A 23,394-nucleotide genomic window follows, 5' to 3' on the forward strand; every position below is an offset into this window, starting at 1 on the left:
GCCAGTTGTTTAATTTGGAAGGGACAGGTATACTAGGCAAATTTAACTCTCTAATTGTCGCCAAGCCCAAACAGCTTGTCTGTTGTACTGTGTCATTGAGGAAAATCATCTGCACAGGGATAATACATGCTCTAAATAATGTGTCCCTGCCTTGCATCTGCCAATTTTTCGTACCCCCAACACTTTTCAAATCAACAGTCTTAAACCAGTATTCATACCCCTCGACCGAAAGTTTAGATACAAACAAATTTGAATACAGTAATTTAGTATCGGTCAATAACATTTGCTTATTAGAATACGGAGTAACTTTAAAATAGTAAGACCTAGCATTTCGTTGATGATGCCCAGAAAAATATGCTAATTTATCATAATACGTTTTCGAACTCCCTTGTGGAGGAGTCGAGCAATGTTCCCATTGCACATAATTAAATATGGACTTAGGGCTACTAGCTTTATGAATAAAGTGGTGTCCATAATAGTTGTAGCAAAACATGTCACCATGATTATCTCTAAATTGGTAAGCATCTTCATCGTCATAGACAGTATAATATTGCAAATCTGTTAGCATAGAATCTACTGTCTTCACATCCCAATCATCAGAAACAATGCCGGGTATAACAATATAATTCATTGATAACTTGAGGACATACGGTATTTGAATCAATTCAGTGGGACCATATATATCAAACATTACTTTATCCCACACAATCCCATCCGGAATCGGTATTGCAGAAATGTTTACATTGGACAAGTCTCTTCGAACCATATGAGATGAAAAATGTGGTCTTGACACAGTCTCCACGTGCTCAATGTCAGATCGAGCAGGAAGAAAATGACCATGTATTACTAGAAAAAAAGTAACCACAAATCCCAACCATAAAAAAGAGTCATTACAGCCATAAAAAGCCACAAATAGTTCCAAGGAAAAACAAAATATGTGCGTTTAAGCCAACCCAGCAGCTTACGTGGACCTCGGACAGAAGATATCGAGGACGAGGAGCTAGACACTGCATCATCAGCGTCGTTGAAGCAGCCAGAGGCAGTCCTTGCAAAAGGTGCAATTGTGAACAAAGAAGCAGATGGAGGCTCTCGCCTAGGCACGCTATAAACCACATGTTCAGAAACATCAGTAGAACGTACAGCAACTTGATCAAAAGATTCCATATTAATCGTCGTCTGTGGAACAATCGCAAGATCATCATCCACCCTCCCCAAGCTCGGAGAGGAAACAGCGTCAGTGCAAATCACCTGCAGCGGGACTTCTTCCCCAGTAGTGAGAGGGATTCCGGAACTACTGGGTGTCCCTCTTGGTCTGCTGTGCAGAATCGGCCACATGTTGTAACTTGACATTATCAATGGAAACAAAGCGATTTCCTTTGGCCCCTTGCAGCGGCGGTAAAATCACAGTTCTCGTGCCGCTAACCCCTAACACAGGGACAGGTGCTCGATAAGAAGGACCAAATTCTTTCTTTACTGCGACCTTTTCACTCACTAGATCCCCAATCCTGGGTATCCAACCAGTAGGAGTTACTGGCTCATCCTTAATTCCTGAGGAGGCAGCACTTGCAGAAGAGTTATCTTCACAGAATTGTTGTAAATCCTGCAAAACATTTACACGAACATTTATGTCAAAGGGCGTATCCGCCGCCTCCACACCAGGACCATCTAGATCAGGAACATACATTCGTGTTCCAAACAGGCACTCATATGAAGTACGACCCCCCAGTGACCTTCTAGGCAAGTTATTAAGTGCTCTCTGTACTCCATACAGGTGGGCTAGCCAACCACGACCCGTACCTATAACTCTGTCCGTTAAGGATTGCTTTAAATCACGATTTAAACGCTCCACGACAGAATTTCCCTCGGGATGAAATGGAGACGAGAATTGGAGTTGGACCCCCAACGAAGCCATGGTGTCCCTGAATGCCTTAGAGGCAAAAGCAGGGCCCTGGTCCGAATGAAAAGCCGCAACTGCAAATGTATCGACAAAGATGCGCAAATCTTTAATAACAGTCCGAGCGTCAGCCGAGCGTTGTGGCCATACCCACACAAATCTGGAGCACGAATCTACAGCAACCAATATATATTTGTATGCACTATCTGGTGTCAGCGGACCACAATGATCCAAGTACACACACTGTAAAGGTTTATTTGAAATCAGAAGGGGCGTCTGCTGCGGGCGTCTAGCCGATGAAGCTTTAATTTGTTGACAAACGTCACAACAAAGGACATACTGCTTTGTCTCTTTACAGAGACCAGGCCACCAGTAGCGAGCCAGTAAAAGTGAAATCGTGGCAGCCACACCAGCATGTGCAGATGCCAGCCCCTCATGTGCTGCAGAAATTAATCGAGGTCTCTCAATTTTATTGGGTAGTTCACGTACACCAATGCCTGGAATATTAACAACAGCATTTAGCGCACTACTCAAGCAGTAACCATATTTAGAAGGAAATCCTTTAGGAAATGGCGTGCCATCAGGGGTAGCTTTTATTGCAGCCGAAATCTCTGTGTCTGGTTTGGAACTCGAACGAGTCACTGCGGCCACAGTGGCGACAGCCACTGCCGACTTTGCGGCCTCATCAGCCAAAGTATTCCCAGCAACGTGTATTCCAACACGCTGGTGTCCAAGTGTATGTACAACATGGACCTTAGGAAGCGTCTCTTTCAGATCCACAACCTTACCACACAACAATTTATGTTTAATGGTGTTGCCTTTAGAATCTCTGAACCCATTCAATTTCCAATAGTGCAGATATTCATTGAAAGACTGAACACAGTAGTAGGAGTCACAGACCAGCAAGGTCAAAATCGCCGGATCCGCGTGCTCCAACGCTAACAATAGAGCTTTGAGCTCAGCCAGCTGTGCCGTGCAATCCCCCAAGGTTTTAGTGTAAGTATGTCGGGGGGCAGAACACTTCCCCCTCCATAGAGCCGCTCACCATCGCACATGCAGCAGAATACTGTTGTTTAGTCCCAACCGCTGGTTGCGCAGAGCCATCGGTATACATGACCACCTGATATTGGTCAATAGGCAACGTACCAGCAGGAACTGGGTACTCCATTTCATATTGAAGAAATTCTTGAGTCTGCAGTTTAGGGTCAAATATGTAATCTACATCAGTGGCTGTCAAAGACGTAGCCCATTGTATCCATCGCGGGTGTAAAGCTTTTGAATTAGGAACACTCGCTTTTGTAACAGCCTCTAAGGCCGGAATCGGGGAAACAACAATGATGCATTGGCCCTGGGCAAGCGGTCTTTCTTTAATCACAGCCATCTGTACTGCAGTGAGTATTTTCTCAGTCTGTGCAAATCGTTGTTCTGCAGCAGAATACAAGTGGGACTTGTATGCAATCGGGACTGTCTCACCCTCATTAAAGGTGACATACGTAAACCCAACAGCCCCAGGTATCACACTGATGACTAAATGTGTCTTATTGTCCCGTGTGTGTAAGTGTTTAACTGCTAAGAGATCAGTCTGTAACTCTCGCAGTATGTGCGTATGCTCAATCGTCCAATAGCTACTCAAAAAATTTGGGCGAATCAATTCGTATAAGGGTTTTATACGGGTAGCATAATCAGGAATGTAAGTTCTGCCAAAATTCAGAAACCCCAACAATGACTGGAGCTTCCGAACCGTATTAGGAGGCTGCAATAAAGCACATTTCTCACAAAAATGTGGCGCTAAGCTCTTGCCCTCACTCGACAACTCATATCCCAGGAAAATGACGCTGAGGAAGGCAATCTTTGATTTCTTAAAATTAAACTTATAGTCAATATCAGCAAACCCCACAACAATGCGTGATACACGCCTTAGATGTTGCAGAATCTCATTGTCTGTCAGATATATGTCATCAACATATGATAACGCTTCAGGGTCCAACTCGTGTAGCATTTCAGTCACACGAGCCGAAAACAGTCCTGGGCTATTCTTATACCCCTGAGGCAAACGACAAAACTTTTTCTGAGAGCCAAACGCACTAAAACTGGTATAGTCCCAACTTTCGGGCGCCATATTTTGGCAGAAAAATCCATTCGAGATATCTAACGTTGTTTTGTATTTCTTACGTACTATATTATTCATAAGCGCTGCGCTATGTGAATTCTGTATTGCATATGTGCGTGTATGACTATTCAAATGTCTGTAATCCACCACTATCCTATATGAATGGTCCGGTTTAGCAACCGGAAATAAGGGATTATTCATCGGCGAGACACAGGGCTCAATTACACCCTGGTACTCCAATTGTGTAAGAATTTTCCTAACCGATGCCCTTGCCTCAAATTTGATAGGATACTGCGGCTGTGGCTGAGGTTCGCCCTTTATTGTAATTACATCATAAGGTGATTGTCTATCCCACCCCACGTTATTTCTATATAGGGCGGGGGCCTGTGCTAGAGCCCATGATTTACTATAGGACTCCGCTAGTTCTCTCGGAACAAGTGGTGAGAAGGAAGGTGCAATAACCTCCTCCCCAACCGGACAGTCGCGAACAAAGTCAGGTGGCCAATCCTGTTCGGCCAGCAGAGCATCATATGATTTTACCACCTGGTCCCAAAAGATGGCGTGTACAATGCAGTCAATGTCCCCTTCTAATCGTAGAGTCACTTGATAAACCCTATAAGGATCAGAGATACGCATATCCGCCGTTTTGACTTGTATGAAGTCATCAGTTGCTTTCACCTCCAGATGCTCTAGAAGACCCCGGCGAACTATTGTGACCTCTGCCGCGCTGTCTAACAGTGCTAACGCCCATGTCTTGTTCGTCAAGAGAACTCTCTTCTTGAGCGGCATGTCTAACTGAGACTGCTGCCACTTTTTTCTTCTTAAATTGCTGTTTCTGTTGCAGCGGTTTCTCTTCTTGTTTAATAGAAACCTCCGTTGAGCGTTGTGAATCCTGTCTTGGTTTCACGTACTCCGTCCTCCGCTCTGACCGCCCACCTCTCTCACTTCTCTTCTCTGAGGAGTCCTGAAAGGAACGAGATTGGCGTGTATCAGTATACTGATATCTATCAGGCGTCTTCAAATTATCCCTATTCCTGAGATTATACTTATTCTGTGCGGTCTCCGGTTGCGGAGAGTGTCCCCCATCTTTCTTAGGTGTTTGCTGCTTCTTTTCCCAGCGCTTTTTAGTACCCTCAGGTTGCTGCTGTTTAGCATTATCTTTATTATTTTTACCCTGTAATTGGGGTTTTTGTGGTCTAGCCCCTAGGCTATCGCGACCAATACTGGAATATGTTTCTGCTATTATTCTCGGAAGTTCCCGCTCCTGATCAATCTGCGGAACATCCCGAAGACGCATTCGCACTGCTAGTGCTACTGCCTCTCCCTTGAGATTACTCAAAATAATAGAAGAAACTGCGGCAAAATTGCCCATTAACTGCATGGCCAAATCTAAGGCAGGGGCAGCCCCATATTCATCTTGAATTTGTTTAAGCACTTCCCGTAAATTAGCTAATGTTGGTGTACCGTGTGCTGTAGTGTAGAGCGCGGCAAACACCGTGCCCCAGATATTACAAAGGTCCACCGGAGGAACCATGCCATAAGGCAAACACATTGTCAATATTCTATGTTTATCCTGAGGTCCCGTATGGGGAAATACTGCTTCCAGCGTATTAATTTTTTGCGCCAGCCAAAATGGAGTCTCCTCACGTTTAGCCGGTACTTTACCCATAACTGAGTGTACAGTGGCTGGATTAATACCCGGAACCACTGCTTGTGGGTTCACTGGAGCAGCACGCGCTGCATTAGTATTTAAGGTCTGCATTACAAACTGAACTAATCGTCTATATGTAGCCGTTAAGTCTGTATATAAACGACGAACTTCAACCACTGGCAACTGAGCAGCCGCAGGATGAGGTGTATATGTAGCCAATAAAGGCCAGGTAGGACCATCATTACTTAGTGGACCTAACCTAACTTGTGCTACTGTGTGTGGGAGGGCGCCATCAAGCCAATTATGGTGTTCTTGATAAGATAAAGGTATCTCTAAGTATGCGTAAGCCCTGTACTGTCCAGGGACATTCGCAACAGTGTAATCGTGAAAAGTATTTGTACCCCCTTCAACTGCCGGAAATACGACCCAAGAATAAAAAAGTTCTGTTCTATAGGCTGCATGGGCATCCACCACAAAAGTGACCGGACCCCCCCTGGACCATCAGTCCATGTGCTACCAGATGTCCTGTGAGCGGGTGACGCATATTGATTGCTATATTCACTACATTAGGATTCGCCATTTGTTAAAAAAAACAATAGCTCTAGGTCAGAGAAGGCACACCAATATCGGGGTTTTTCCTTTCAAAGTACAAGCTTGAACAACCAACCACTAAGCAATAGGATGTACTTATCCCGTGGTGGCGGAAACCCTCAGCCCCACGGACGTCTCCGCTTAGGGAACCGAGGAGTCAAAATATATATGAGACCGAGAGAGTCAGTCGGACCTAAATATTAGAGCCAGACCAAACGTTGGCGGCGCCATGTCGCGTGGGCTCTCATTATCCTAAATGAGACTACTGGATTTCTAGGTAGCAGGATCGATAACGGTGTGGGGGACTGAGTCTGACCCACGTGTAAGGAACTCTGTCACCCTAAATCCGTTTTTTGCTCCGGCTAACTAGCAGTGCCTCATTTCTCCCACGGGGAAGAAATGATTAGGCAGCCGAGCGCATGACATGTTTGGAACTTCTCAGGGAAGTCGTGGTCACTCAGATCCAAACCTACTCTCTCATTTACAATATGATCTCATATACAAATGACAAAGACAGTATAAGTTTTATATAATGTTTTAATAAAACGACTGTATTTTAGATAATAAGGCGTGAGCCGCAATAACCAGAACAATACAACACAGTAGGATTGAAATAGTCACCAGGAGAGTAAAACATAAGAACAAAGCTATCATAGTGCCTAACAGTTTCTACTCTCCCTCTGCTTGTTCTATTTAGAGCACAGCATGTTAAGCTTCTAGCTTGCCTTTCCGAATCACTGGGGAGACATCAGCCCTCATACCTGAGCAAAGGCCTGTGATCTGGTTCAGCATCTGCAACGAGGCAGTCAGCGTCTAGTTGTGGTTCCCTGGTCGGAATCTCCCTCTTGCGTGTATTGGGACAAGGAAGTGATTTTATAACTGACATGTCATCGTGATCACAAAATGTCCCTACGCAGGAATGCCAAATCTAAACTCCTACCACGTCTATCGGCAATGTACCAGACTGTATCCTTGACTGAAGCACAGAGTGAATATGTTATGGAGAACTCCAGTGCTGAAGTAGGCAAAACAGTGTGATATGAATAAAAAAACAACATCGTAGAACTGGCTATTTGAAAAATAACAGTACGAAGCCTAATAAAAAGCATTTAGAGCAAAGTGCACAGAGGCTCTAAGCTGCAGCAAATGAATAAAACACATCCAAGGCAAAGTGCACAAAGGCCTAAAGCCTGAAGCTAATGCGCAAAGGATACGTAAAACTAACCACACTACACCTGGTCAGACCAGGCATTAAAATGACTCTTTCGTACAGGTATAATAGGAGAACACTCACAAAACACCCTGTCAACCTGAAGGACAACATGGATTTACTCCTACTTCTGCTTGGGGCACCAAGAAGACCACCTCAACCCCCACCACCATCACCACATCTACCAAACCACCACAATCACCACCACGTGCACCACAGATGCAGCACAGGAGAAGGGAGTGCATCTACCACCAGATTGCCCTCAGGAAGGTAGAGGTCATCGCCTTCTACCAGCTGCGCAGGGAGTCCATCATCCAGTTGCTCCACCTTATTGCACCCCGACTGAAGACTACAGTCTACAGGGTCACAATCATACCACCACTGATCAAGCTCATGACCATGCTACATATGTTTGCATCAAGCTCTTTCCAGACACTGCAGCACATACGGAAAGAGTTTGAAGTCATCTTTCTCAGCATTCCTGCCCTCTGTCCTGGATGTCCTCTTCTGCCTTACACCCCACCACATCCTCCTCCCTAATTCCCAGCAACTGCAGCAGGAAATAAAACACGGATTACATGTCATTGCTGGATTTCTGCATGTTCTGGGTGCCATGGTCTGCATACATGTGCAACTCATTCCTCCTGCTGCAACTGAACACTTATACGGAAACCAGAAATATATCCACTCATTGAATGTACAGGCCATTGTTGACCATTGTGGGTTGATCCTGAGTATGGTGGCCAACTACCTGGCAGTGTACACGATTCCTACATCTTTCTGTGGTCCATCATTAACCAGAGATTCCAGGGAGTAAAATATAGGAATGGCTTGCTTGTAGGTAAGCAAACAGCAAGTCCCTAACTGACGCAATTACAAATAGATATGGGGGACACAATAAATACATAACTGTCTGCCTCCACAGATAGGAACTGCAGGATGGGGCCTCTCACACACATATGCATCATGCTCCAGTACACCTATGTAATGCAAAACACCCTGAGACACAGGTGAACACATTTCAACCCAGATTCGCACACGTTGCATGATGTAAAGGCATAGAGCTATGCATGGCAGCTAAGAAAGTTGCCCAACATCTCTGTGTGCAAGAGAGGTGTACCATGTACACTTGAGGGTGTACCCATGGAACACCCATGGTAGCTTAAGGTATCTGATGCATTCCCGGACTGACAAGGCTGGAATGCCGCAGAATCTTACGACACCTAAGGGGTGGTACAAGAGTGATGCAGTGGGGAAAAATATATTTATTTCTCCTTGGATCATCTTTCTACTATGTGTGCTGCATTCTGCAGGACACATAGAAAGAGGGAAACACCTCTCATGATTGTTTTGGTCAGAAAGGTGTCCCTTCCTGCACAAAAACAATCATACCAAAAATGCCTGCACCCATGCATTATGGTGCAATGCAGCCTTTGTTGGCACTAGGCAGCAATTTGCGCACCACTGCAGGGGGATAAGACAGAAAGGTACCATGTCTTGTAGAAACTGTGCATTCATGCCTATTCCCAGTGGCGCATGGCAGCACAGCAAGGCGCTTGCTGTGCTGTTCTCTGCCATGGGCCCTGTAAATGAGGCCCAAGGTGCCAGGTGACAAAATACGGCCCATGGGCAGGTGACATGTAACTGTACAAATGTATAATCGTATATAAAATAACTCCCATCTCAAATGTGTGAAGTCTAATGCTACACAAAGACATAACTTACCATGCTTCTGAGGCTTGGTTGAAAGATGTTCCCATATACACAAATTCTATCCTGAAAGCACACCTACAGCCTCTGATGTCAGTGTGAATGAGTACTGCCTAGCCACCTTGTGTGTAAGTCTAGTTGTATAGACACCAAGGCCCATATTTATACTTTTTGACGCTAAACTGCGCTAACGCAGTTTAGCGTCAAAAAGTTTTGCGCCGGCTAACGCCATTCTGAAGCGCCATGCGGGCGCCGTATTTATTGAATGGCGTTAGCCGGCGCAAGCAGACCGGCGCTGCCTGGTGTGCGCGAGAAAAACCACGTACACCAGGCAGCGCCGGCGTAGGGGGAAAATGGCGCATGGGCGTCTTAAAATGGGGCAAGTCAGGTTACGTCGAAAAAATCGTCGTAACCCGACTTGCGCCATTTATTTTCGACGCCCATCCCCCATCAACATGACTCCTATCATTGTAAAGATAGGAGTCATGCCCCCTTGCCCAATGGCCATGCCCAGGGGACTTCTGTCCCCTGGGCATGGTCATTGGGCATAGTGGCATGTAGGGGGGCACAAATCAGGCCCCCCTATGCCAAAAAAAATTATTAAAAAAAAATAAAAAAATACTTACCTGAATGTCCCTGGGGTGGGTCCCTCCAGCCTTGGGTGTCCTCCTGGGGTGGGCAAGGGTGGCAGGGGGGGTCCCTGGGGGCAGGGGAGGGCACTCTGGGCTCATTTTGAGCCCACTTGTCCCTTAACACCATGCCTGACCCAGGCGTTAAAAAGCGGCGCAAATGCGCCGTTTTTAGCCACGCCCACTCCCGGGCGTCTCTTTTGCCCGGGAGTATAAATACCACGTAAAGGCCTGGGAGTCATTTTTTAGACGGGAACGCCTCCCTTGCATATCATTAACGCAAGGAAGGGGTTCACGCTAAAAAATGACGCACATTCCGGGAACTTTGGCGCTATTCGCCTCTAACGCCATAGTATAAATATGGCGTTAGTTGGCGTTAGTTTAGCGTCGAATTTGCGTCGAAAAAAACGACGCAAATTCGGCGCAAACGGAGTATAAATACGGCCCCAAATCTACAAGAGGCCCTAAGTAATGTGTGTGGACAATTTAGGGCAATCAACGGCATGGACAAATGTAATGTATGGTAACCCCAACATGAGGGATGAGCATGGACCTATACTTCTGTCTGTGTCAGCCATGTTTGGCATGTCACCAACAACCTAGGTTGGACAAGCTAAAAAAAATAATTCACATCCACATTATGCCTCATAACTCAAAACTTTGAGTGAACTTAAGCAATGGAAATAAGCCACCTTCTAAATCTTTTGCAGAAATCTGACAGTTAGGAAGTTGAATTGAATGATGTATCTATTCCATGCACTGCTCTCGACATATCATACAGCGAGTGAACAGGCCCCTGCAAACTGCAGTACACTGGCATGACCAACATATCATGTGGTCATACTTGGCAAAAGTGCATGATATGATCAATACACATAACACACTTGGGCAGGATGTATGCAAATACAGTAATCCAAAACAATGACATTATTATTTTTATTTTTTACATTTAGCTGGCCAAGGATATTGCATCCAACAGTGGGTCATGACACCATTTCAAAAGCCACAAACTGAGGCAGACAAGTCTTACCTTCAGGTGCACAGTCGTACTAGAAACATAATTGAGAGGACATTTGGGGGGTCGGGGTCGGCGGTAGCACCGCCAACAGGCTAGCGGTGCTCCGCCGGGCATTCTGACCGCGGCGGTACAGCCGCGCCAGAAGCGGAAAGTCAGCGGTGTACCGCCGACTTTCCGCTGCCCATGGGAATCCGCCATGGCGGCGCAGCTTGCTGCGCCGCCATGGGGATTCCGACCCCCTCACCGCCATCCTGTTCCTGGCGGTTCCGCCCGCCAGGAACAGGATGACGGTGAGGGGTGTCGTGGGGCCCCCGGGGGCCCCTGCAGTGCCCATGCCAATGGCATGGGCACTGCAGGGGCCCCCGTAAGAGGGCCCCACTTTGAATTTCAGTGTCTGCTCAGCAGACACTGAAATTCACGACGGGTGCTACTGCACCCGTCGCACATCCTCCACTCCGCCGGCTCCATTCGGAGCCGGCATCCTCATGGAGGGGTGTTTTCCACTGGGCTGGCGGGCGGCCTTTTGGCGGTCGCCCACCAGCCCAGTGGGAAACCCAGAATACCCGCGGCGGTCTTTTGACCGCGCAGCGGTATTCTGGCGGTTCCCTCCAGGCGGGCTGCTCCCGCCGCCCGCCGGGGTCAGAATGACCCCCTTGGTCTACTCAAGGGCTGGTTTCACTGCCTGGATATTTTGGGGGGGAGACTCTTGTATTCCCCCTCCTTGGTCTAAAAGATTATGTTGGTGTGTGCAATACTGCACAATTTTTGTGTCAGGAAAAATGTGCCCTGGGATGAAGAACACAAGGCACAAAGGGAAGAAAAGGAGGATAAGCCACATCATCAACTTGATCTCAAGAACACTGCTGCAGGTGTATGAAGAAATGCACACATCATGCAGCATTTCAATCAACATATCTAACATATGTCTTGGGGTGTCTGTCATAGTCCCACTTAACAAATAACACAACCACATCCAGTAAACCATAAGTAGGCCACAACAGCTGTCAATATAGTGTGAAAACTGTCATCATTCTCAAAGTACCAGACACAATGCACTCATCTCTAAAAACTGTGGTGTGTAATATATCCATCATCTGCCAAACAAACATGTTGAACTGAAAATACTCATATTCAACAATAATTTGTTTGTAAAAAAGTAAAATGGATTGTTATGAATCATTATTTGATACATTAGAGCCAAACTGTATGTCAAGGTATGTAAATAGTAGACATAAAATGTGTCAATTTAATGGGTGAAATAGTCATGACACTAGTGACAACTCATAACATCACATCTTTTGCACTCACATGTATGACAAAAAGTAAGTGTATCATAGATGACAGTACACCTGTATGTAAAGCACAGTGTCCAAAAAATATATGATCATTTTGAATGAAGGACAATCAATGGCATAGCATGCCACATACTGTTGCTAATATGTCTGAGTACATCAGGACACAGAATGAGTTGTAAATGTATGTGGGCCCATTAGCTGTAATGACCATTCCTCAACACACCCCTACTCACTTTGTGCCTGACGTAGGACATAGACTGCAGCTGTGGGTGAGTACTCCTCACTTGCACACCCATATGTAAAATCATCTCCTAAACAAGACCTGCTACATTGTGGAGAGGACTTCCAGAGTACATAAGTATTAATTCATGAGTAAGGAAATGTTTGTTGGCAAATTAGCCTACTCACCTCCAAGAGTAACTAAACCAATACTAGTGTGATGCAACATGCAGAACACATGTACAGGACATAATCTCCCATGGACCAATGACACTGAGGAGGATGAAGAATAGGACAATGAGGATGGTGAAGATGGGGAGCAAGTACAAGATGTAACACCAATAGCAGCAATATTGCTGAGGTACCATATACTAGTCATGTGTGTGGTACATGCATGAATGACTCACACATTGTCAGAAGAGTGTGATCACAAGACAAATTTTATCTATATGAGATAATGCATATTATCACAACCAGTGTGTAGCCAAATTAACTGTCCAGTCACAGTGTGAGAAAGTCATCCTGTTTGCATTTACAACCAAATTTGCTAACCCACCCTGGGACCACAAGTATATAATAGAGCAAGGGGAAGCCCAACTTCCTTTAAGTCCCAAGCAGATAATAGGGCAAGGGGGAATCAAACTACCTATACGTCCCTTGCAGATTACAGGAGAGGGAGGTTTCGAATGTCCGCTGTAGTTAATATGTGATGCCAGGTGCAGAGCCAATCCTCGTAGGCAAATTGGCAGTGTGTACCCTAATGACAGACCTCTGGATTGGAGGAACATAAGCAAATTTCACCCTTCACATATCCCTTCATATGTGTACATGCTATCACAACACTTGCTTGTACTGGAAACTCTAATCCCTCACCCAATTACCTGACAGCCTGCTGTTTGCAATGTGGGGCACAGCACATATTGGCAGATGTCTGAGCTGTCCTAGATGTAAGTGTGTGGCCCACATCCCATGACATTCCAGGGCATCCCTTTAGGTAACTAAGCAATGGATTCAGGTGGCAACACATAGTAGGCACATGGGACAACCCTTCAAAGATATAGGGGGTCATTATGACCCCGGCGGTCGGAGCAAATGTGGCAGTAGTACCGCCAGCAGGCTGGCGTTATTTACCGCCACATTATGACATTGGCTGAAGTCAACCCGCCAATGTACCACTCTGACCGCCACGGCGGTAGCAGCCGCCGGGCTGGAGATAACAATTTCCAGCCTGGCGGCTGCCATTGCTCCACCAGAGGTATAATGACCCTACCTACCACCATGGTTTTATGGCGTTCGGAACACCATGAAAACCATGGTGGTAGGCCCTATCAGTGACAGGGAATTCCTTCCCTGTCACTGATAGGAGGCCCCGCCCCTCCAAACCTCTCCAAACACCCCCCCTCAGTACATCCACACCCCCATTCACATACACACTCATCCACACATACATACATGCATGCATTCATCCATTCACGCACACATACGCACACACATCAAAGCATACACGCAGACACGCATTCACATTTCCATACAAACAAGCACTCACACACATTCTTACATGCACTCACACACATTCATACACACACTCACACATATTCATACATGCACACAAACAACACTAAACAAACACTTGCATTCACGCACACACTCACACATACATGCACACACACCCCCGCCACACACACAACACCCCCACTCCTCTCCCCTGTCAGAGACCTGACTTACCTGGATCCAGGGGGTCTTCAGCAGGGGACGGGATAGGGTGCTGCTACCGCCAGCAGCTTCCACCAGCAGACCACCACCCGGCCGTATTATTTGTCATAATACAGCTGTCAGTGGTCTATTGACGTGGCGCGGCTGGTGGTAGCAGCGCCACTTTACCACCATCTGCAAGTATGGCCACAGCTTGATTTCTGCCCTTTTTGTGGCGGAACTCCGTCTGTGGTCATATTATGACTGACGGATGGAAGCCATGGCAATGGTCTTTTGGCAGCGGTGCCACGTCGGTAGGCGGTTTTTACCGCCATTGTCAAAATGTGGGCCATAGTGTCAACAAAACATAGGAAATGTGCCACATGCATGCTCTGATCACTGTAATGCATGTAGTGTCACTCATGTACAATTACAAAACATTCATTGGATGTACAGAAAGAGACAACTATTCAAAGGCAACACAACAATTAATATGACTATAAAAATGATTTCCACATGACACCATACATATATACAAATATTTCATTCATTGCATCAAAAAATTAGATGCATTGCCTCAATACATGTTTTTTACCTCATTCCATCTGCCAAAAATGATGTATTCCATGCGTCAGAACTTCCTTATGGTGCTTCGTCATGCATCATAAAAAATCCACGCATTGGCGTGTGGCATCATAAAATACTATGCATTGGCTCAAAACCTGCGGCATCAGCACAGGAAGTGATGTGATGGATCAGCCAGGCTGCAAACCAGGAACTAGAAAGTTACTTTCACTTTCTGTTACACTCACTGTGGCCCTCATTCTGACCTTGGCGGGCGGCGGAGGCCGCCCGCCAAAGTCCCGCCGTCAGGTTACCGTTCCGCGGTCGAAAGACCGCGGCGGTAATTCTGACTTTCCCGCTGGGCTGGCGGGCGGTCTCCTTCAGACCGCCAGCCAGCCCAGCGGGAAAGAGGCTTCCACGATGAAGCCGGCTCGGAATCGAGCCGGCGGAGTGGAAGCTGTGCGACGGGTGCAGTTGCACCCGTCGCGTATTTCACTGTCTGCGCAGCAGACAGTGAAATACATTTAGGGGCCCTCTTACGGGGGCCCCTGCAATGCCCATGCCAGTGGCATGGGCACTGCAGGGGCCCCCAGGGGACCCGCGACCCCCCCTACCGCCATCCGGATCTCGGCGGTCCGACCGCCGGGATCTGGATGGCGGTAGGGGGGGTCAGAATCCCCGCGGCGGTGCAGCAAGCTGCGCCGCCGCGGAGGATTCAATGGGGCCGCGGTACACTGGCGGGACCCCGCCAGTGGTGCCGGTCCGACCGCGGCTTTACCGCCGCGGTCGGAATCCCCATTGAAGCACCGCCGGCTTGTCGGCGGTGCTCCCGCGGTCCTCCGCCCTGGCGGTCAAAGACCGCCAGGGTCAGAATGAGGGCCTGTGTGTCTTTATGTCTGTATTTGGGAGAGGTTGTGTGGTGCTGTTGGTGGAGTGAGGAGTGCTGTCCATTGAGTCTTCAGAGATGCCTGCTGTACCTGTTGTGTTGCTGACATCTGGTTTGTCCTTTGTATTTATATTTTGTATGGTAAGTTACTGTGGGCCTGATTCTAACTTTGGAGGACGGTGTTAAACCGTCCCAAAAGTGGCGGATATACCACCTACCGTATTACGAGTTCCATAGGATATAATGGACTCGTAATACGGTAGGTGGTATATCCGCCACTTTTGGGACGGTTTAACACCGTCCTCCAAAGTTAGAATCAGGCCCTGTGTATTGTCAGGTGTTTGCCCTTGGGGTATATTAGTCTGTTGGGGTTGTTGGGAATAAATGTGTTTTGCTTTTTTCATTCAGTTAATTGTGGGTTTGGGTTGGGACATGTCGTTGAAGGGAAAGGCCTGTGGCATGAGTTGGAAGGAGTGGGGGGCTTCACATGGCTGTTCACCCACTCCCTCTCATATATGGTGGCCATGGGCGGTCATGTGATTAAGGGCTACAGGATGGGGCACAGAAGCTGCAGTAGGGGAAGTTTCTCTTCTACATGCATTGGATCTTTGAGATGGAGAGGTCGACCCACCAGTTGAAACATCAATGGGCAGATCTCATAAGCAGGGAACGTGACTTCCTTGACTACCTGGGAATTGAGGTTGGAGGAACTGTTGACTATCCTCTTGACTTCTGCCACACTGTGGACTTCCATATGGCCTCTTTTTTCCCTAGTGGCAATTTTGAGGTCATGAATAGCTGTTGTTGATGCTGTTCAGCTCAGTGATCAAGATCTTGTTCTTCCTTCTGAACCTGCACTTCCTCTTTCACTTCCCCATCTCCTGGGAGCCTGGGAGTCTGTCTGGACATCCTGGCTGGTACTTGGGTTATCGGAGTTGTCTTGGGGTCTCTAGTCTCCAGGGGTCTCCATTTTTGCTTCTGCAGTGTCTCCTGTTTGTATTTTTTTATGAAGCAGTGTTTTGAGGGTGTTTTTAGATGCGTTTAACACTAAAGTGACACTAGGCTGGCTAGCGCTAGATTACACTTTTGCAGCATCGCTTTTGCAGCACTAGTGTCATTTTGGTTTATGATGCAGCACAAATGCTAATGTCATTTTTGTTAACGCTACACCAATCCTTGCACCATGTAGTGCCATTTTGTAAATACAGCGCAAACATGGCATTAGGATTTGTGGTTACAGAACGTAAAAATTGCACATTTTTACCATTGTACATCTGAATAGGTATAGTAAATAGGTGATCCCTATTTGCAATTCCTACTAGTAGAAATCAAAATTTGCGATTCCCTAAAGGGCTTTGTAAATCAGAAAATCCCATTTAGCATTTAACAGCCCAAAATAGCGTTTTGGACCATTAAGAAATGCTAAATGGTTTTGTACATCTGGCCATTGTTATTTGAATATATTTATGTTGTTGAGAGTTTTATTTTGTTTACAGGCTTATGATAATTACAACAGAGTCAGATACCTGATGTCTGATAATTCATACAGATGCGGGTAGTATCTTCTTTCATAAATCCATATAGAAGCTAACATCAGCAGTAAGGGCATATTGAGTGCTGATGAATGTCACTGGCACCTGTTGCTTCTGAAGGTGCTGCACCAGCAAAGACACTTTTTCTAAAATCCTGAAAATTCAAAAGGTAACTCTTGAATACAGCCTAATAGTTTGCTTTCCCTGATGTAGCCACCAGTGAGTGGGGAATAACTCATAACACATTACTCAAAGGAGGGTGCAATAGGGATTCTCTGACAACTACTAAAGCCCCGACCTCAAAGGGAATGTTGATTCTGAATGACGTATTTCTTTGTATTTATGGAGTTCGAAACAAAATACTACTTTTTCCTATAATAGCAAGTATTTAGCTGCACACTGATTCGGTGTTGGTACTGTTTGCATTTTGAATTATGAGTCATGTTCACTGACCAGTTTCTACATCCCTCCTGAGGGAGCATTGACTGCAAACCACAGCTACCACTGACAGTCAAGTGCAGAACAGAGACTTGTCCAGCTGAGGAGACATCAGGAGTGAAAGGCCTCAACCACCACTATTGGGCAGTGGAACCCCTGCATGCTCAGTGGCCCTCTGAAAGGGGTTCTGACAATTGGTGGCAGCGGTAGGATGTCTAATGTTTAGGAGCCAAAGATACAGCAGTGGTGTTGTCCATTTCTGATTTGCATCAGTGTTGCATTAATTCCAGTATTTTCCTTCCACGCACAAATCAAATCAAATCAAATCAAATCATTAACATTTATAAAGCGTGCTACTCACCCGTGCGGGTCTCAAGGCGCTAGGGGAAAAAGGGGGGGTTATCGCTGTTCGAACAGCCAGGTCTTTAGGAGTCTCCGGAAAGCGGAGTGGTCCTGGGTGGTCCTGAGGCTGGTGGGGAGGGAGTTCCAGGTCTTGGCCGCCAGGAAGGAGAAAGATCTCCCACCCGCCGTGGAGCGGCGGATGCGAGGGACAGCAGCGAGTGCGAGGCCAGAGGAGCGGAGGAGGCGGGTGGGGACGTAGAAGCTGAGGCGTCTGTTGAGGTATTCCGGTCCCTTGTCGTAGAGGGCTTTGTGTGCGTGAGACAAAAGACATGCACAAGGTGACAAAGGTGAAATGCACAAGGAATGGAGAACACAGGTTTGGGAATTGTCTTTGACACCATGTCCACAAATCAGATGAAGGATTTATGTAGGGAGAAATGTTGGAGGATTCCCAGGAGTAGGGAAAGAGAAGTCCTTATTAATTTCATTACGGACCAGATTCCGATACTGGTGAAAGGGAGGAGGCTATAGCTGACTCTGGGGAAGGTGCCATGGTAGGAACCGAGAAAGTGAGCGCAGTGGGCTCAAGTTCTAGAATCCCCTTAGTGCAAGTATATTCCAAACACATCGAGTGTGTCCTCCAATTCATTTTCTGGAGCTCCACCAAGACACACACCACCTTTACTTTCTAGTTTACCTCAGGTCCGTATATTGCTTTGAATGTCTAGGGTACTATTGTTTCCAATTCCTGGAGTAAACCACTATATGTGGAAGATCAGGATATTTTGGAATGTTTTGTGAGCTTTGCGGCTGCTTGTAAAGCACAGGCCTTAACAGGTGTTTAAGGCAGCTGCTTTAATGGGACACATACCATTAGAAGGGACAGCCATCGTTCGGAGGATGCTTTTAGCATATCAGATGGTTTATGAGTGAATGAAGGAAGTGCTCATTTTTTTAGGTTTGAGCTGCAGACAGCTGAATACCTGCAGAGATTTCAGGATTGCAAGAGAGTGGGTGGAATTCCTTTTGACACTTGAAATTCATGGTGTGTTGCATGATTGGCATAAATAGGTAAGAGGAATGGAGGCCAGGGATTTTCAGTCCCTTAAACAGTTGATGGTGGCAGAGTGACTCAAGGAGGAGTGCTCTACCCCACTTAGGCAGTACCTATCTAATCTGACAGAGAGGCATTCAACCAAACTTTCTACAACATATGCCACAGCCTTATAAGTGAGTTACATATTCCAATCAGGGATTCACCAATTGCTAAATGTTTTAGGGGTCAGAGCATGTGCACTGGGTATGGAACAAAAGTGCCCCAGTGTGCACTGTCTAAAAACCAGCAATATTATTCAGAACAAAATGAGGGTGACCATGCAAATAGGTGTTTTCCTATTGCAAAATAAACAGAACTTCTAAGGCACAGGACACGCTTTTAGGTCTGAGTATAACATAGTTGTAGCGGCCTGTTTAAGATTTCATGTCATCAACATCAAATACACAAACAGGAAAGAACGTTAGATTAGCCTCCTTCAGTCACTGCTGAGGGGAATGTCTAGCAGTCCTGCTAGTGGTTATTAGATGTCTTAGTCCGGTGGCTAAAGTGTGTTTCCATTGCAGTGGACGGTGGCGTGGGATTGTGAAACAAAGTGACAATGCAGAGCAAAGGAGGCCCATTTGTCCTACTGAAAGTATTGTGCTCTTCTATTGGTGGTACACCATTAGTAATTTGCACGTACGTTTTTTTTGTGTCCCCTAAAAGTGTTTCTTCACTTCTGCCGGTGTTGCTCCAAGGATGACTTTGAACCTTAAAGTTACTCACACCTAAAGGGGATTTTGCTTCTAAATGTGATAAGACAATGGTGCTTGCTTTGCACCAGGGATAAACTGACACCTAAAAGTGACTTGGTACGTACAAGTGAGTTTTCATGTAAAAGTGATTTTATGCCTAAATGTGAATTGCATGCCTAAATGATTTCCACGCTCATGCTGATGTTCACAGAGAGCTCTTTTGCATCTTAGAATGCTATCAACCAAATATAGAATCAAACTCATGTACAGCTTTTACAACTAATATAACCTCTTACTGCCAGATATTCTCTCTGTAGTGAGTTTACAATGGCGGATATTCAACTCTATTATTGGGCTGCACAAACATTGGTGCTGAACAACTGGGTGCCTGGATGGTGGACAGAGGATTAAAATTACATTGATTGACCTAGACAACATCATAGGCCTGCTATATTGGATGCCCATATAGCAACCCATCCTGGAAGTGACTAGGGTGGTCTTCCAGACATGGAGGGCTGCACTGGATAGGCTGGAAACACATGATTACGCTAGAGATGCCACTCTAGACAGGCCAATGGCTGCTTTAGGAAGCTGGAATGCTTTTGGGACTGGGATATGATAGTGGTGTCGAAATTAGGTGATATGTGGGAGGGAGACTATCTTAAATCCTTAACTACCCTTCCATAAGAAGTCTCTCTCCACAAGACCCAGTTCTATCGCTTTCTCCAGCTCAGTCATGCCCTGGTGGTTCAAAGTGAGGCCCTGAAGTGCCTTCCCAGAATTCAACCCCTAGGGATGCAGTTACTTCTTGGACCAACATGCATGGGGGGCATTTGATAGGTGTATATAGACCCCTGGTCATTACCCCCTGCAACCTGTTACACCTGAGAGGGGTGGATGAGAACATTAAAAGATGCAGAGTGGACAGAAGCCTGTATGGCACCGTGCAGCCTAGTAACATTGGTTAGACTATGGCCCTAATTATGACCGCCAGGGACATGGTCGCGGTAGGAACACCACCAAAGCGGCGGTCCGGCCACAACATCATGACTGTGGTGAAAGCGCCACGGTCAGACCTGGCTGTCTCAGAGGTTGTAGTCAGCCAGAGCAGCACTGCTTGCAGCACTACCCAGGGGATTACGAGTCCCCTTTCAGCCAGCCTTTTCATGGTGGTAGCCCTGCCATGCAAAGGCTGGCAAAAAGGGGGGTGCTGGGGGCCCCATGGGGGCCCCGGAACTGCCCATGTACCTGGCAGTGCACGGGTCCCCATAGACAGCCTTGTCACGCTTTTCACTGCATGAATTACGGGCAGTGAAAAGTGCAACAGGTGCTACTGCACCCACCGCACCACCACATTGATGCCAACTCGATTATGAGCCGGCATCAATGTTAAGGCCCTGTTCACTGCATGGTCGGAGGGCGGAAATGTTATTTCCAACTGCTGGCCGTGCGGTGAACTCTTAGTAGGGCTGCAGTGTTCAGGCCGCACAGGCGGCCTATTGGGCTGGTCAGTTTGGGGGAGGCCTCCGTCACTGTCCAAACTCATAATGAAGGCCTAACCCCTGGCGTTCCGCAAAGTCTCCTTAGGGGTTCTGCTACTGCATAGAACAGTAATACTCAAAGTATGGCCCGGGGGCCGCATGCGGCCCTCCTGACATTTACATGCGCCCCCAGGTCAACAGCAGCACTGTGCTGCTGTTTATTCAACGTGGCACCAGCACTAAACACTGTTAACTAAACGGGCAAGTATTTAGTTGGAGGCTAATTGAAAAGGGAGTAACTAGGGTGTCCTGGAACTCAACTTTAGAAACACCTTCATTATTAGAGACATCGTGCAGCAGAAATATAAAAGTATGATCTGTTTGAAATTCAAAAGGTGCATTTCATTAACCTGCAAAACTGTTTCACCTTAGTAAACACAATTATATCACTGCACTGAGAAGTATTTTTAGAGTGATAATTTTCAAACATAAATTAAAAAACTTTCATCCCTCCTTTTCCCCCACACCCTGGCAACAATGTGAACTAAAAGGCAAGCCAGCTGTTATGTGAACTCTTTGGGAGGGCTGGGTTTCTATTGTACACGAACAACATTATATTTAATTAAATCAGACACAGAAGTTATTTTGCAGCATACATCCTGAAGACTTATTTCAAGGTTCTTACATGTGATGATGAAGAAAAAGGCGGAAAAGTGATGTTAAACATTTACCTAGGATCACATAATTTGGTTAAGTGGAGAAGCTGGTATTTATACCCAAGTTTATGGTTTCACATTGCGCAATTCAGACTCAAGATATATACGCTTCACTTACCATACAACCACTTTATCACTACCCCTCCCCATCACCAGCCCTCCGACTGCAGCCCTGCGAGCATCAATGCAGCCCTCGGTCACAACACAGACCAAAGAGTGCGGCGCCTGGGAAAATGTTTGTGAGTACCTATGGCATAGAAAATAAAATAAGATTAACAGATTCATAAAGTGTGTTTAAAAAAGGAAGCTAAATGTACAACTGAACATGTTAAAACTCAGGCCCTATTTATGAACCTGGCGGTCACCAGATTGCCAGGGTCATGGTCGCAACATTATGACCGTGGCGAAAGTGCCACGGTCAGACCCTCAGCACAGCCTGACAGTCTTGGTGGTTGTAATCCACTAGGGCAGTGCTGCTTGCAGCGCTGCCCTGGGCATTACGAGTACCTTTTCTGCCAGCCTTTGCATGGCAATCGACTGCCATGCAAAGGCTGATGGGAAGGGGGCGCCGGGGGGCCCACGGGGGCCCATGCACTGCCTATGCAGTGGCAGTGCAGTGCAGGGTCCCCCATGGACAGCCCAGTCGTGCTTTCCACTGTGGTTCTAAAAATTCTGGACCCATGTAATTTACTTTGCCACAGCAGTACGATTTTAGTATCAAAAGACCGATAATGACTAGTACACTAAGCATGAGCATTTCCGCTCAATTCCAGCAGGGTTTTCACCTCGAAATCGCCATTTTCGTCCTGCACTCGTGGCTCCCATTTTATACACGGCAGCCATTTTTAAAAGTTGCCCTCACATAGGCTTATAATACAGTCAGATTTGATTCCAAGGACACGTACACCTTGATTGACTTTTCTCTGACCTGGGCAAGCTGGAACCATTGCCTCAGGCCAAACCTGTTTGGTCAGTCCCTCTCCCAGTGGCCGAATCAGATAGCATCAAGGCACACCATGCCATAAAACCCTTATTATCGCTCACACACCCTGCCTAATCTTGCTCACACCTGCACCTGCTCTTTTCTTCTTCTTACTTTACGAGGGGGAGGTGCCCGTTTTTATTGGGGGTCCACACTTATCTGATGTAAAATACTAGGCCTTGCCGGGTAATTTATTATGGGTTGGATGACATGAAATATGAGGTTTCATCATGACACTGTTTTTTCCTTTGTAGTGAAAACATGTGAATGACCAACCAAAATGTCAAGAATGTTTGCCTGAAGCTTAAAAAACTGTATATAAGGAAACCTGGCTTTGCATTGAAACACAGTCTCCTGAGAACATACAAACCGTGCTGTTGTACTTCTAGGACGCTTGTTACTTGGTTGCAGCCAATAAATTCGATCTTTGACTTCACCTAGAAGACTCTGAGTTTCTGTGGTCTGAATCAGGAAAGTACCCGAGGTCTTTGGGTGTACCCTGGCACCACTGGGTTACCGGATCAGTACCGGTTCTGAAAAACCCAGTACCTCAGTTGGCGCCCAACGTGGGGCGATACCAGCGGTACCGGTCCAAGCCTGAGGTCCGTGGGGAGCTTCGTGTGAAAAGTCTGGAGGAAGGCCG

Source organism: Pleurodeles waltl, chromosome 1_1, assembly GCF_031143425.1.
Source record: "Pleurodeles waltl isolate 20211129_DDA chromosome 1_1, aPleWal1.hap1.20221129, whole genome shotgun sequence".
NCBI lineage: Eukaryota > Metazoa > Chordata > Amphibia > Caudata > Salamandridae > Pleurodeles > Pleurodeles waltl.